At 41.3% G+C, this 14,828-nt stretch overlaps 1 protein-coding gene across 1 annotated transcript in view; it reads left to right on the top strand.

The window, feature by feature from the left end:
- Window positions 1-12,643: 12,643 nt before the first annotated feature.
- The window catches only part of PRKG2 (protein kinase cGMP-dependent 2), an 88,996-nt gene continuing 86,811 nt past the window's right edge, over window positions 12,644-14,828 (top strand). Inside the window, exon 1 of the mRNA XM_037155503.2 lies at window positions 12,644-12,725. The gene's annotated coding sequence lies outside the window, so the exon portion shown is untranslated. The remainder of the gene's footprint in view (window positions 12,726-14,828) is intronic.

The following is a 14,828-nucleotide window of genomic DNA, read 5'->3' as shown; positions in this document are numbered from 1 at the left end:
TAAGATGGAAGATTATGTAGTTGTGCTTTACTGGCTTCTTCATGCAACATGCTGGCTAGATACAAGCCCAGAGATGATTTATTGTTTGCTGTCTTTGAGCAGATGCTTCTTCCTGGCATCGTGAGGTCAAATGAGCTCACTTAGCGGTATACTATTTACATAAACCAAGCAAAATCTGAAAAACAATTTCACCTATTGAAATACTGAAACTAAATAGGATTCCCAATTACCCTGATTTCAGGAAAATATTATTGCTGACTGATTAAATAAAATTTCTGGTGTCTGGAAGACATACAGGGAGGAAGAATCAGTTATAAGCAGTCTGGGTTCGGGAAATAAGACAACTGTTTATTTGTAGTGAGGTCCTAATAATTTAAGTTTCTCCTGAATGGTTACATGAAAAGATATATATATATATCTTTATATATATATTATGGTTCAAACCAGGTTTCTTCCGATGAACTGCCAAGATGGGCACATAATAGCCCACACGTACATGGCATAATACTTTAAAAGAGCCAAGTGGAAAAAAATAGCATTCAAGTTGCTTTCATTTATCTTTCATTACTTTGCAGCTAAAATTGTCACTACTTCTAATTACAGATTAATATTGTAACAGTCTTCTAAACAAATGCACAAAACAAACCAACAAGCAACAACTAGCCATTATTAACACACAGCTTACACGGTCCTAGGTATTGCTAGGTAGGCATGGTTGTTCTTTTTGAATTTATAGCTTAGGCTGCCATTTATAGAACTGTTGCTACATGCTATTTCCATTTATTGTACACGGCATGTGAGTGCCAAAACAGGTAACCTATCTCTAATTGTTGTACGCAAACTTGTCATGTGGTATGGAATTATTCCCCAGCATTCCAGAGCAATATTGCCCTCCAAGTGGAAGTTATACTTGAGTAGGTATTCAATATCATTCCTTTACTAATTGATATCCACTGAATGATTGCCACAACAAAGAAGAGCTCATCTTGGCCATGTAGGCATTTAGAGATTAATCCTAAAACAGGCACATGAACATATGGTTATAAAACTGCCTCATAAAAGCTGTGAGACAGGTAAAACCTCTGCCAGATTCTAACATTAGGGAAATGGGCCTGGGGGCAGCTCAAGACTGTGCGAGTGGATTTCAAGAGTGCAAGCACATACCAAACAAGTGTAAAGAGAAGTATCTTGTTTGCCCTTCCTGCTCTCCTGCCCTTTGCACTCAGCTCCAACACTGAATAGAGGAGACCATCACAATCTCTCATCTTCTAATTCTCAAAATCATATTCTTCTTCCATAGAGATTTTCCATTAGGCTATTAGCACTTCCTAGCCCTTCAACCCCCAAGCCAATTTAGACGCTGTGGAGCTCTAAGCATTACGGAAGTGACCAGTGAAAGAGGCAGGGCAGCCGTCTGCGGTCTTGCCACAACGATTCATGGACTAGCAGTGGCAGGATCACCTGGGAGCATGTGAAGAATGCAGTGCAGCATCTCAGCTTCTCCCCAGACCTATGGAAGCAGAACCTGTGTCACATTTTTCCATGCTTATTTGTTCCAGCTATAATGGTCTTCCCTCTGCCTCTGAAACTCATCAAATGCTTTCTGGTCTCCTGGCCATTTGTGGTTGTTTGGCCTCGAATATTTTTTCCTAAATCATAGATGGTGGGTTTTGCTTCATCATTTAGGCTTCACTCAAATGATCCTTCTTCAGGGATTACTTAGGTGACCTCCACACACAACGTACGGCATTCTGTTTTATAGTCTCTATAATGCTGTCAGTATTGGAAAATGTCTCTCTTAATCACTTCTTTTCTCTCTCTCCTTCCCCAGAGTTTTTTCCTTTTTCTCTTACTATTTCCCATTTCCCTTCTTCTACAGATGCAAACATTCCAATGGGTTCATTTTGTATCTTTTTATTCGTATGTGTTTTTACAAAATGTGTATTCCTGTATTTTGTACATACTTTTAATTTATCTAAAGGATACTGCATTATAATACATATCTCATGATATTTCTCGCATTTTCTACTAGATACTATACTTTTTAGGTACATCATTTTGCTTCATGAATATGAAAGCTGTTGTTTCTAAGTATTGTACATTCTATGGCATATATCCACCAATGGTATGCATATCCACCATCCCAGGGATGGACACCCAAGTACCCTCTAGCCCTTGACCATATCAACACAAAAGAAGCTCCAATAAATATCCTTGAAAATACCTGTATGAAACTGTGTGAGAATTTCTCTGGGGTATATAATGTACTCAGAAATGGAATTGCCATTGGGCTCCACATATTTTTAATTAGGGTAAGTCATACAAGATAGCTCTCTGCAATGATTTCACTGGTCTAGTTTCCTAACCTTGACCCAGAATTTAAGTCCCATGAGAACAGGGCCTATGTTTGCCTGTTCCACGAGCACTCACTGTCTAAGTCTAAGACAGAATAGGTGACAAGTGGGCTTCCACCATGATGAGAGCTTTATCTAGCTATTGCAGGGTACAGTGTTGGGGTAAAGTACTGAGAATGTAAAATAATGCACTGCATGCTTTCCTTTTATTATGTAAAGAAAGAGATATAAATATAGATTATATCATATCAAAAATACAGTTATTTTAATTTTTAAAACTCTGGCAACCACCAATAATCAGTTTTCTATATCTATGAGCCTCCCTGCTCAGTACCCCAGATTCCACATATGAGAGACAATATGTTATCTATCTTTCTCTCTGACCTATTTTACCTAACACGATGCCCTCAAGGCCCATTCATTTTGTTGCAAATGGCAAGATTTCATTCTCTTTTACGACTGAATAATATTCCATTAATATAGATCCATTTTCTTTATCAATCTATTGATCATTTTCTTTATAAAAACAACACTTTGGTGGTTTCCAAATTGTGGCTATAATTAATAGTACTGCAATGAACATAGGGATGCATATATGTTTTTCAAGTTAGTGTTTTTATTTTCTTCTGATCAATACACAGCAGTGGGCTTGCTGGATCATATGATAGTTCCGTTTTTTTTGAAGAAACTTCATACTATTTTTCATAGTGGTTCCACCAGTTTACATTGCCATCATCAGTGCACAGGGTTTCCTTTTCTCTACATTCTCACCAACACTGGTTTATGGTTTATTCTTGTCTTTTTAAATTTTAAAATAATTTTATTTTATTGATTTTAGAGAGAGAAAAAGGAAGGTAGGGTGTGGAGGGGGGAGAGAGAGGGAGAGATACTGATATGCTGTTCCAGCTATCCATGCATTCATTGGTTGACTCTCATATGTGCTTTGACTAGGGATCAAACCCACAACCTCGGCATACTGGGAAAATGCTCCAACCAATTGAGGTATGTGGTCAGGGCCTTGTCTTTTTGATAACAGTCCTTCTAACAAGTGTGAGGTAGTCTCGTGGTTTTGACATGCATTTCCCTGATGATTAATGATGTTGAGCATCTTTCGTGTACCTTTTGGCCATCTTTATATCTTCTTTGAAGAAATATTTATTCAGAGACACCTGTTTTTAAATTGGATAGCTTGTTTTTGTTATTAAATTGTATAAGTTTTTCTTAAAAGATTTTATTTATTAATTTTTTTAGAGAGAGGGGAAAGGAAGGAGAAAGAGAGGGAGAGAAACATCAAGTGTGTGGTTGCCCCTCACTTGCCTGTGCCCTGACTGGGAATTAAACTGGCACCCTTTGGGCCTGTGCTCAATCCACCAAGCTATATTAGCCAGGGCTAAATTGTATAAGTTTTGACTATTAGCCCATTATTGTATGTATTTTGAATATTAGCCCCTTATTATATGAATAATTCTCAAATATTTTCTTGTATTCAGTAGGTTGTCTTTTTATTTTGTTGGTGGTTTTTTGGCTGTGCAGAAGCTTTTAGTATGTTCCACTCTCACTTATTTATCTTTCCTTTAGTTTCTTTTGGTTTTAGTGTGATATTTAAAAAATCATTGCTGATACCTATGTGAAGGAGCTTATTGCTTTTGTAGTCTTCTAGAAGTTTTATGATTTCAGGTCTTATGTTCAAGTCTTTAATCCATTTTGAGTTAATTTTTGTATATGGTATAAGAAAGTCATCCAGTTTCATTCTTTTGCAAGTTGCTGTCCAGTTTTTCTAATAGTATTTATTGAAGAGACAGTCCTTTCTCCTATATATATTTTTGGCTCTTTTGTTGTAAATTAACTGACCAAATAATTGTGGATTTATTTCTGAACTCTGTATGCTGTTCCACCGATACACGTGCTTAATTTTATGCCAATACCATATTGTTTTAATTACTCTGGTTTTGTAGTATAGTTTAAAATATAGTAATTTTTAGCATATTATTGTATTCAGTATACTGGCATATTTGGTACATATTCGGTATAGTAGCATTGAATACTGAACTGAGTCCTTTTTTTCCTCTTTCAACTATTCCAGTTTGGTCTCTGCTGGGCTAGTTCAGATGAAAAAGGAGATCATGTTCCAAGGTTGGGATAGTTAAAAGAAAAGAAAAGACTTTGATAAATGATTGAAACTAGCAAATAATATACCCAGAGAGAAACCAGAATTTAGTCATTCTGGCTTGAAAGCTATGGTTTCATCTCTACATTCCATAAGGAACCCTGGGAAGAAATACTTGTTTTCTTCCTGAGTGGCAGGTTCATGCATGTGCCATAGAGCTTCCTAGACTACGTGGGCCATTTTCATCCAGGTCAAGAGCCCCCTGAAGCCTGCCCCATTCAATTTGCAGCATTTCCTCTCACTTCTTTTTTCTTTGTATTCCTCCTGGTGCCATTCCTTCCCCAGGGACTCGTAAGAAAGAACATGCGTGGGTTTTAAAATGAAAAGCAATGAATGAACAAATGAGCTCATAGGTTATCAGAGGGGAAGGAGTTAGAGAAAGGACAGGGAGTAAAGGAGGTCAACTACATGGTAACTGAAGAAAGCTAGACTTTGAGTGATGAGCACACAATTGAGTATACAGATATAAGGTTGAACACCTGAAGTTTATAAAATGTGATTAACCAGTGTTACTTCAATAAATTTAGTAGAAATTTTTAAAAAGGCAGGTCCAAAATGACTAAATAGAGGCGAACTTGACATTGGCCTTCTCCACGTATAATCTGGACCTTTGTTATGGACTTATGTGTACACCCCCAAAATTCATGTTGAAACCTATCTCCAAAGTGATGGTATTTGAAGATGGGGTCTTTGGGAGGTGATTAGGTCATAAGGGCAGAGCTGTCATGAGTGGATTTAGTGTCCCTATAAAAGAGACCCCAGAGAGCTCTTTCTCTTTCCACCATGTGGAGACACAAGACAGCTGTCTTTGAACCAGGAAATGGGCTCTCACCAGACACTGAATGCTCTGGCACCTTGATCTTGGACCTCCCAGCCTGCTGAACTGGGATAAATAAATTTCTGCTGTTTATAAGCCCCCCCCCCAAAAAAAAAAAAACAAAATCAAAACTGAACTGAGTAGAAGTAGGGTAAAGACAAAGAGGAAGGAATTAGAGGGTCAATGAACTAGAAGTTACATTAAAGTAAAGAAAGTACTTGAGCAAATAATCTTAAAGAATTGGAGGTAGTAGTCACAGAATGTGTTTTTATTGTAGGGTAGGTTCTCTAGAAAATAGAGCATGAGATAAAGCTCACATACTAATTCTTTTTTTAAACAGTGATAAAATATACTTTTATTTACTTTGTTGAGTCAGAGGTAATAATTTTCATAAAAAATTATTACTAAAGCAGGTATCAGGCAAACAGAAAAGTGCTTTAGAAGTCCAGTTACCTTGGAGTTTATTTAAACTAAGAAGACAAGGTCATGATATTGTCATGCAATACATACCTCATTCTTTAAATAAAAATCGTGACAAATAACAGGAAAAAAATGAAAGAATACTGTACTTGTGACACATACAAAACACTAACATTTTGGATTATACATAATTTAAAGAACTGTCTCAAACACTTTATGAAATACTGTCATAGCCAATATGTAGAGGTTTGCTTTAGGTGGGCACAGAAATGCAGTTTAGGAAATAAAGAAGAAAAAACACACTGTAACTACTCAATTTCTTCAAAATTACTGAGCAAGAAAAACATCATTGAACCTCCATTCTGATTTTAAACAACTTCTGTACAGTACCTTGACTTTGAATCCAATGGCAAAAGTTAAGACTCTCTTCCTCTATTTTTCGTAAACAACTGTAGGGTAAACAGTGGTATTTTAAATTATTTTTTTAAAGAGGTCAAATTTGTCACTTTTATATGATGTCACTAATGTTAATATTTCTTGGGATCTCAGGAAGCTTCCTATTCTTTATAGCTGATACAGTGTGGGCTGGAGTTCCCACAAAGCCAGCCTCAGGTTTCTCCAGTTTATTTTGTTCATCAAGTTGTGTAACTATCTCATTCACATTGGCCTCCTGTACCATTCCTCCATCACCAGTTCTACAAGAATATGATGAACCTTGTCTACATGGACAATTGAATACAGTTAACAGACATTTTCAAAACACCTGTCTAATGTTTCCATAGATACTTGAATTAAATCTAAAATGCCAAGTTTGCTTCTTGAAGAATCCACACAGAAGGCAAAATATAATGTTGCATAATGTCTATAAATCAGGTTGTTGTCAGATCCTCCAATTAGTAATCCTTCTGAATTAGGGAGGGGATGTCATCTTAAGGAAGCAGGAGTGAGGGAGTAAAGGGAAATAAGGGAGAGAAGGAAAAAGAGCAGATTGAAGGTGGTACATTACCAATGTGTCCTCAGCGTCTCTAGAAAACAAAGATGGTTGCTGAGTCATGCTAAAGCAGCTGAAGTCCAGGAGCATTGCATCTTTGAATAGCTCTTAGGTGGGCAGGAAAGCTGAGCAATTATCTGCTGACTTTTTCCTGGCTCCTGTTTCTGAATGGTCAGTCAGCTCCACAGAGCATAGTTCTACTGTATTTCTGGGGTGTTTGGGGCCCCTCCAAACAGCAGCTAAGGAAGCCAGTGTTTCTGTGGGTCCCATTAAGTCAGACCTGGGAGCTTGAACTACTGAGGATCCCTCTGTGGTGGGTGTTATGCGGTGTGATCCTCACTGCAGGGGAGGCTGAGGTTGGTGACAGAATTAGCTTGGGATTTACAACCATGAGGCACTGCTATGACCATTGTGTCTGAGAAGCATATAGGGCTGAGCTGATTTGGGGTGCATCTACATTATCTGAATTAATGATTTTAGAAGAGATTCCAGGCATGACTGTGGGAGTTTATGGCTGAACGTGAGTGGAGATGAAGGATATTGGATATGTGGTCTAAGGAGTTGAGAGGTCTAAGTGTTGCATGGATGGTCCACAAAGGTGGGTTGCCAGACATGCTCAATCTAATGCATAGGTAGTGTGCACTGGCTGTATTATTTAATGAGCACCCGAAACTAGAATAAAAATCACTATTTAGAAAAGTCAGTGAACTATGGACTGGAACTCAGTATATGAAGATAAAAATAGAAAATGAAATGCACTTATATATTGGTCCTTTATAGTAAAATTTAGTACTATCTGATTAATTAGATAGATTATTAATTTCTGATTATGTCATTATTCCAAATAATTGTCTTTGTTCCAGAAGGAAACTCAAGAACATATTTCAATTTTTTCTTTAGAAATTCAGAAACATAAGTACAATTCTTCTCATCAGTAAAGTCATGATTCTCTCTATCCCTAGGATTTGGACTTGTAGTAGGTGCTGTGAACCATGCCCTCCAAGTGTTTACAGTCAAGCAAGGATGATAAAAAAATGTTGATAGATAACCATAATACAAAATAGAAAGCAATAAATACCATAAAAGGACTGAGATAAAGTGTAGTTTTGTGGAAGTTTTGAAGGCGTATACTTAGAAGTAATGATTGAAGCTAGAGGAAAGAGAAAGAAAAAGCAGGAGGGAGGAAAGGAGGGAAGGAAGGAGGAAGGAGGGAAGGAAGGAAAGAAGGAAGGAAAAAGGAAGGGAGGGAGGAAATCCTGAGAAAATTTAGAATGAGTGCGAGTAGGAGTAGAGAAGGGAGGACATTCAAGAAGAGCATGGGCAAGAGACTGGTCACTTCAAAATGGAAATGCATGTAGGCTCTGGATGCTACCTGGAGGGGCTAAGAAAATTGCCCAAATATGCCATTAGTTGATGCCCATGGGCCTCATCCTCCTCCCCACCAGGAATCAGCTGAGAGGCATTTGAGAAATGAGAGGCCATTGTTCCCTTATAGAGATAGGAATAGAATGGAAAACAATGGTCTCAGAGCTAGGCCTGAAAGATTGCATGATGTTAGCAATGAGCTCCCATAGAGGAAGGAGAGACACTGAGTATGGAGTTCTCTCTCAAGCCTCTATTATTTTGGTAAATAGCATTTTTGTTTTGTTTTGTTTTAAAATAGGACAGTAGATTGAAGAGTGGATTTATTTTTGACTGTTTCCTTTTTGAAAAGAGTTGAACTATGCATTTTCTGAAGACATAATAATCGATACAACAAAGTCCCTGCTCTATAGTGCAATAAGGGGGATGTAAAAGTTAACAGGTATTTGTGACTTGGAGTGGCACACTGTTGTGGGATCGAGGGGAACCACTGTCTTGCAGAATCAGTGAGACTTCATGAAAGAAATAAATGGTTTTGAGGTGAATAAAGGGGTTATGGGCTGTAGAGAGGTTACATAGCAGAAATATTGTGGTGGAATCGATGGGCCAAGTTCTATAGCCATGTTGAATGATGCTGGCATCTGGAGGGCAGGAACTCCAAAGACAAATGCTGGTGTTTATCCCAGGTTAGTTAGGGTTATGCAAAACTAATGTACAGGAAAGTAGGGCACAGTGACCCAAGGTTCTAGCCTTAGTAATTGAAATGGCTGCCCAGGGGGTCAGGGTGGTGAGATAAGCTCATCAGAAGAAGAAAGGAGGAAAGGCAGCAAAACCAAAGAAACAGTGAGCAACTGGAGTGAGAACCATCAGATGTGCAGTTTTGTCCTTTCATGTTCTCAGAAAATCTTCTGCTGACATATGGAAGAGAGCTCATCTTTTTCCTTGGGGTTCTCTGATTGGGGGTTCAAATGTGAGCACAAAGCCTGGTCTGATGAGGTAGCCCGACAAAAATTTGGGTGCAAGGAAGCTATAGAGCCTTCTGTGAAATGCATGCATTTCTTGAATGCATCTCAAGGAAACAGAATTCAGGCTGGATGAACATGAATTAGAATTTAGTCCTGCAAGGGGGCTTGGGAGTCTGAATTCAGCAGGGAAGCAAAACATAACCTATTGTCAGCTCAGTCTTTTGGATGCAGGTCCAGGTAGGAAAGGGAAAGTAGGAGAAAATGAGTGATATCTATACAACACTGAGGCTGGTCAGGAACTGCTCTGTGCAGCACAAGAGGGGCATTTTACTCTCCACTTTCCCACAGGCTATGTCCAAGTTCAGATATCATGAGAACCCTAGTGCTCGGCAGAGACTGTGGCACCCAGTGGAGCTGAGGCACAGCAGTGGGTGTTTGTTCGTGAGCACAGGTCCCACACTACCAGTGAGCCCAGAGCAATTTTGCTGAGGGGGCCTGGAAGAGGCCAGTGTTCTTCAGTCAATGGCCAGGAAAGGCCAGTGGGTTTGGGCTTTCTACTGTCTCCATAGAAACAAAAGTGGTCAAAATTTTAGGCTCTGGAACTATATAGATTGGCTCTGTGACTTATTAGCTCTGTGAACTTGATCAAGTTATTTAATTCTTTGAGCTTGCTTCAGGTAAGCATAGTAAATGAGGAATTGCATGTATGCCTCTAACAGCTCCCACACACACAGTGTTCCTTCTGTCTGGAGGTGCTTCTTCCTCACTCCTTGCTGACTCTTACTCATCTTAAATTTAAATGTCATTTTTCAGAGAAATCATCCCTGGGCCTCCTCTGAAGCAGACTCTGAATTGTCTATTCCCGCCTTCCATTCCCACCTTCTCTGTTTTGTTTGGGTGTCAGCCCCTGAAAGAACACAATCCTGAAGAGTTCTAGGGTGAGTGTGGAAGACCTTTGAGCAGTTATGGTACACCCACCTCCATTTCCAGCATTTAGGCATGGGCATGTGACTTGGTTTGGACTCAACACAGGTGAGAAGACACCTCCTGGGAGCTTCTGAGAAAGATCTTCCCACTCTTGAAAAGAAACACACTGCGCCACCTTTGGGCACTGTCAGGATTGGCTGTCAGGATGGGGGCTGTTCCAGCTACCTGGGGAACTTGGGTGGGGCAGACCCAGGTACAGAGCAGCCTGCTGGAGATGGGAGGGGGAATAGCAGAAACAGTCTGGGTGCTCCCTGGTATCAGTGAGCTGCTGAATTCACCAGTTAGAGCCTCTTGACCTTCGAACTTCTAGGAACTTCTAGCCATATAAAACTAAATTTCCTTACTGTTTAAGGCAATTTAAATTGGGTTAATTATTAATTGCTGCCTCCCACATCTAAATTATAATCCTATATTTTTTGCTCTCATATTTTCCTTCATAGCATTGATCACAGAGGGTTTTTGTGTTTATTTGCTTGAAGTCCCTGTCCCCCACAGGTTTGTAGATTCTAAACTGGTGAGATCACACGTTGATTTTGTTCCCCATTGAATTTCCAGACTTTAATACCAGGCCTGAGGCCTAGGAGCTTCTAGGAGCCACTCACACACACTTGTTGAAAGAATGAATAATGAGCTCTAAAGTGGTCGCTTTTCTCCTCCTGGACTTCCTCCCTGTTCTCTGCAGTTCATTGTGGGATTGCCCACAGAACACAGGATACTTGGGGAAGAACCTGTGCTCCCCTCACACTCCAACTGGTTGGGTGGCCCTGGGCAGCACTGCATCAATTTTGGCTTTCAAGTTTTTACCTCCAGGAGCAGTAAGAAAATACATACATACATGCTGGTTGACCCAGTACCCACATATTTAACTGAAATGAAAGGTCTGCAGAGCACACTCTTGCTATGTGTAATATACTGTGGTATTTTTATTTTATTTCATTCCAAATATGCAAGTTTTGACCTAACATATCAATTTTTGGACCCATTAATTAGAAACCCACAGTTTCTCCTAACACCCCCTCCCCAAAGATACTGGACTAAAAGATCTATATGAATTTTGAAAATCTTTGATTTTATCTTCTTTGCTGTTAGACCACATATAAACTTTCAGCCCATTAACTTTAAAGTCCATCGTTAGAATGACTCAACAATGGCTTAATTATTTTCTTTTTTCCTGTGGAATTGTTCCCTATCCTCATCTCCTCTAGTTGGGCTATTTTGAAGGCCTAAATAAAATGGCACATATTCATGAAAAAGTACTTTATATTTTTGTTTTTTTTTCCAGCTAGTGCACGAGCACGCGCGTGCGCGCGCGCACACACACACGACTACATTTGACCTCCATTCCATATATTTACGTGGGCCTCTTTTCTATGTGTTTAGTACATACTGTCGAGGACCAGTGTTACATGAGCCCCACTGACACCACGTGGCTTAAAGCCCAGGAGAGTTGGGGTCTAGTATTCTCCAGAAACACAGTGAAGAACAGACCCTCACTGTACTTCCCATTCCTCAACACGGAACTGCCCTTGTCCTCGATTTGCCAGTGAAATTCCTTGGCCGGGCGGGCAGGAGGAAAGGGGGAAAGGCACACGAAGATCTCACAAACTCCAGAGCACAGCAAATAATGCAGTGGAGTATACATATATTTAGAAAACCATAGTGCAAACCTCAGGAAAAAAACATGTAATCAAAAGGCGACGGGGAGAGAGCTCGGGTGATCAAGAAAGTGCTCTGCCAAAAGACCTTCAGATCCGGAAGGAAGATAAAATATCTTTCCTTTGAAACTCGGTTCCAAGCACTGCTCCTCATCACGTGAACTGGGAAGCTGGATGCAAGTTATGGCTTCAGAGTCCGAGAAGAGTACGTCTCCAAGCAGCTCTGGGATCGCATTATCTTCCGGAAGGGCAGCGGTGTGACAGAGGAGGACACGTGCAGATTCGTGCGCCTGTTTGCGCTCCGGGAGGGTAGGCGAGGTGGGAGGGAGCCTGCAGTGAAAACAGACTGGAGGGGCGGAGGGAAAGGAGGGGATGGAAAATAGGAACACCTCCCTGAACTTTCCTCTCCCCTCGTCTCACATGCTTGAAATAGAAATAATAACATGGGAAAAAATGTTTACAACCACGATGTTATCTTCCTACTTCAGTTGCCTCACTCCTGAAGGTATAGGGTATAAAGTGCAGATTGCGGCTATTACGGCCGGCTGGTCTCAGGAGTAGGGATCCACGCTGGTGTGGGTGCGCACGCGGGTGACCCTACTTTTAGGGAGCTCCCTGTTCTTCCACGCCAAAGACCGGGCTGACCCCCGCCCCCTCCTTTTCCTCCTCTCCTCCCTTTTCCCCTCCCCTCCCTCCTTGCTCCTCTTCTCTGCACCGGCCCCCGCGGAGGAGCCAGGAGGTAGCACCGACGCCGCCACCGCTGCATCTCCAGCCCGCAGCACATTGGTCCACGCTCCCCCAGCTCCCACGTAGCCGGAGCTGCAGTGCCGACAGCCTGGGGGCCGCTCGTTGCGCCCCTGTGCAGGGCCAGGGCGGTCTGAGCTGACCTGCGCTCCTTGTGGGCGCTGGAGGCTGCCGAGGGTGCCGCGTGGGAGAGGACGCAGAGACGCAGGGGCAGCCGGGCCAGAGTGACAAGCTGCGCACCTGGAAAGTTACACGGCTGTCTGGTGAGGTTCATGAGCTGTGGGCTTGGGCGAGGGGGTGCGTCGGGAGGGACGGAGTAGGGGTACGCCCGTGTATGCGGGCTGCAAGCCTCCCTTCTCTGCCCAGCAGGTCTCTTGCCAGTGCTGTTGGTATGTGGTCGTGTGCACACGTTTTTTCACTTGGTGTGGCTCTCTTTCATGAGCTCCCGGAGGCAGGGAAAGGCTAGCTGATTTTAATCAACTCGGCTAGGGGAGGAAGGGGAGAGCTCAGCGCCAGTGGGCATTCCTCGGGGTTCTCACGCCTTTAGCCGGGGAGCAGCCCTGGAGACTTGCCCTGGGCTGGGAGCTTGGTGCTGCTCTCAGGGCTAGCGCTCTTGGCTCCACTTGTCTGCGCCCTGGGTAGCTGCTGGAAGGCAGTACGCGGGCAAGGACTTCAGGAGTCCTTGTAAACTTGTGTGGGTGTCCTGTCGCACTCCCAGCGCCCTGAGGCGCTTTCACATTTCTTGCTTTATATTTTCTGGTGATGAAGAAACAAGAGCAAACACATAAAAACAATAAATCAGCCACTTGGGAGATGAGAGAAAAAGCCGTGGTTTCGAGTTTGAGAAAAGCTAGAGACGCAAATCCACAGCAGTTGAGTCCAGAGCTGAGACTAGACAGAAACAGCGCAGGCAGAATGAACAGGTAGAAAGGCCCGACAAATGCCTTGGTTTCCTGATTTGCATCTTGTCTACGAAGTTTCCAGAAATTGTTTTTTTAATAAAGGAACAGGGCAACATACACCTGCTCCCCCCCACAAAGTTCCTTTGAAATTATTGTCCTTTTTTTGCAAGTTTCTTCTCTGCAAACTGACCATCTCACAAATGAACAGTATCTGTTGCCAATACCCCTGCTCAGTTTTATACAGGAGGAGTTAATATCATAGAAAATTCTCTTTGGAGAGTTGGGATCCATCCTCTCCGATGGAACATTGTGCATCTAAGAATAAAAGACATAAAAAGACAGCACAGAGATAGCTTTTTCTTTTATGTGCAATATTTCATTTCACATAAATGTGAAATACTTACGAGTGAGGCTAATTCACCCAGGAGTGAAGGCGTTTGTTGCCCAAGTCTTTTGACCCCCTATTGTCTTACTGTGCCCCAGTGATTTTCAACCAGTGTGCCTCAAGGATTTTTAAAACATGCAATACCTGGCTTTTTAGCCAGGGGCACTGACCTTTTTTCCCTTAGATTGTCAAATAAAAAATGACAACAACCAACACAATAATAGCTGTCTGGTATGAAAGAATCAAAATTATATTTTTATTTTTTTCATCAGATTGGTAAAATACATAACACATTTTTTGGTGTGCTGCAGAATTTTAGTAGTTAGCTTATGTGTGCCATAGGAGAAAAAAAAGGTTGAAAATTGCCACCATAGGACATTTTCCTATTAGCTATCCCCTCTTTTCCTATGTTTGTATTTTCTCTGTCTTTACTGGTTCATTATTCTGGCCTTACAAATAGCTCTCAAGTTTCCACTGTTCAAAAAATCCATTTTATAAACCATGATACCATCTTGGCGTCCCTACTCTGAGCTTTGGCTCTTCCCCTGTCCTTTGTAATCTGTTCTATCTTAACTCATTCACGAAAAGAAAAATTCAGTGCCTTTCCCCTCGGATCTCATTCCCTTCCGTATGTCGGTGGGATGTGGGCTGCAACCTACTCACCTTTTCAACTTCTTATGCTCATGGCTTCCATAATATTTCTTCCTAGATATCTTAATTGTACAACTATACTTTCTGCATGTTTATCATTTTCTTCTCCATCTTGTCCTTTTCACCTATAGATAATACCTACCAGTAGTGTCTAAATGTGCATAACAGAGGCATTCCTTTCTTTTCTCCCTTAGTGGTCTCATCTATGAAAGGAACTTAGATTCTTACCTCTATGAAGAAGTCTCTTGCCTTGACCTTTCTTCTTTGTTACTATCTACTAGACATTATCACCTTGATGACCCACAGGCAGCTCAAATTTAACATATGAAAACTCATTACTGTCTCCATAAAGCATGCTCATTCCCAGGACCTTGGTCCATGTCATAGTGCATAGCCAATATATTGTACTCTCTTCATTTTTGAGTGAA

This window comes from Artibeus jamaicensis, unplaced genomic scaffold, assembly GCF_021234435.1.
Source record: "Artibeus jamaicensis isolate MK-2021 breed Jamaican fruit bat unplaced genomic scaffold, CSHL_Jam_final scaffold_1031, whole genome shotgun sequence".
In the NCBI taxonomy this organism is placed as follows: Eukaryota; Metazoa; Chordata; class Mammalia; order Chiroptera; family Phyllostomidae; genus Artibeus; species Artibeus jamaicensis.
The sequence above is the reverse complement of the archived record's forward strand: the minus strand, read 5'-3'. Positions and strand labels throughout refer to the sequence as shown.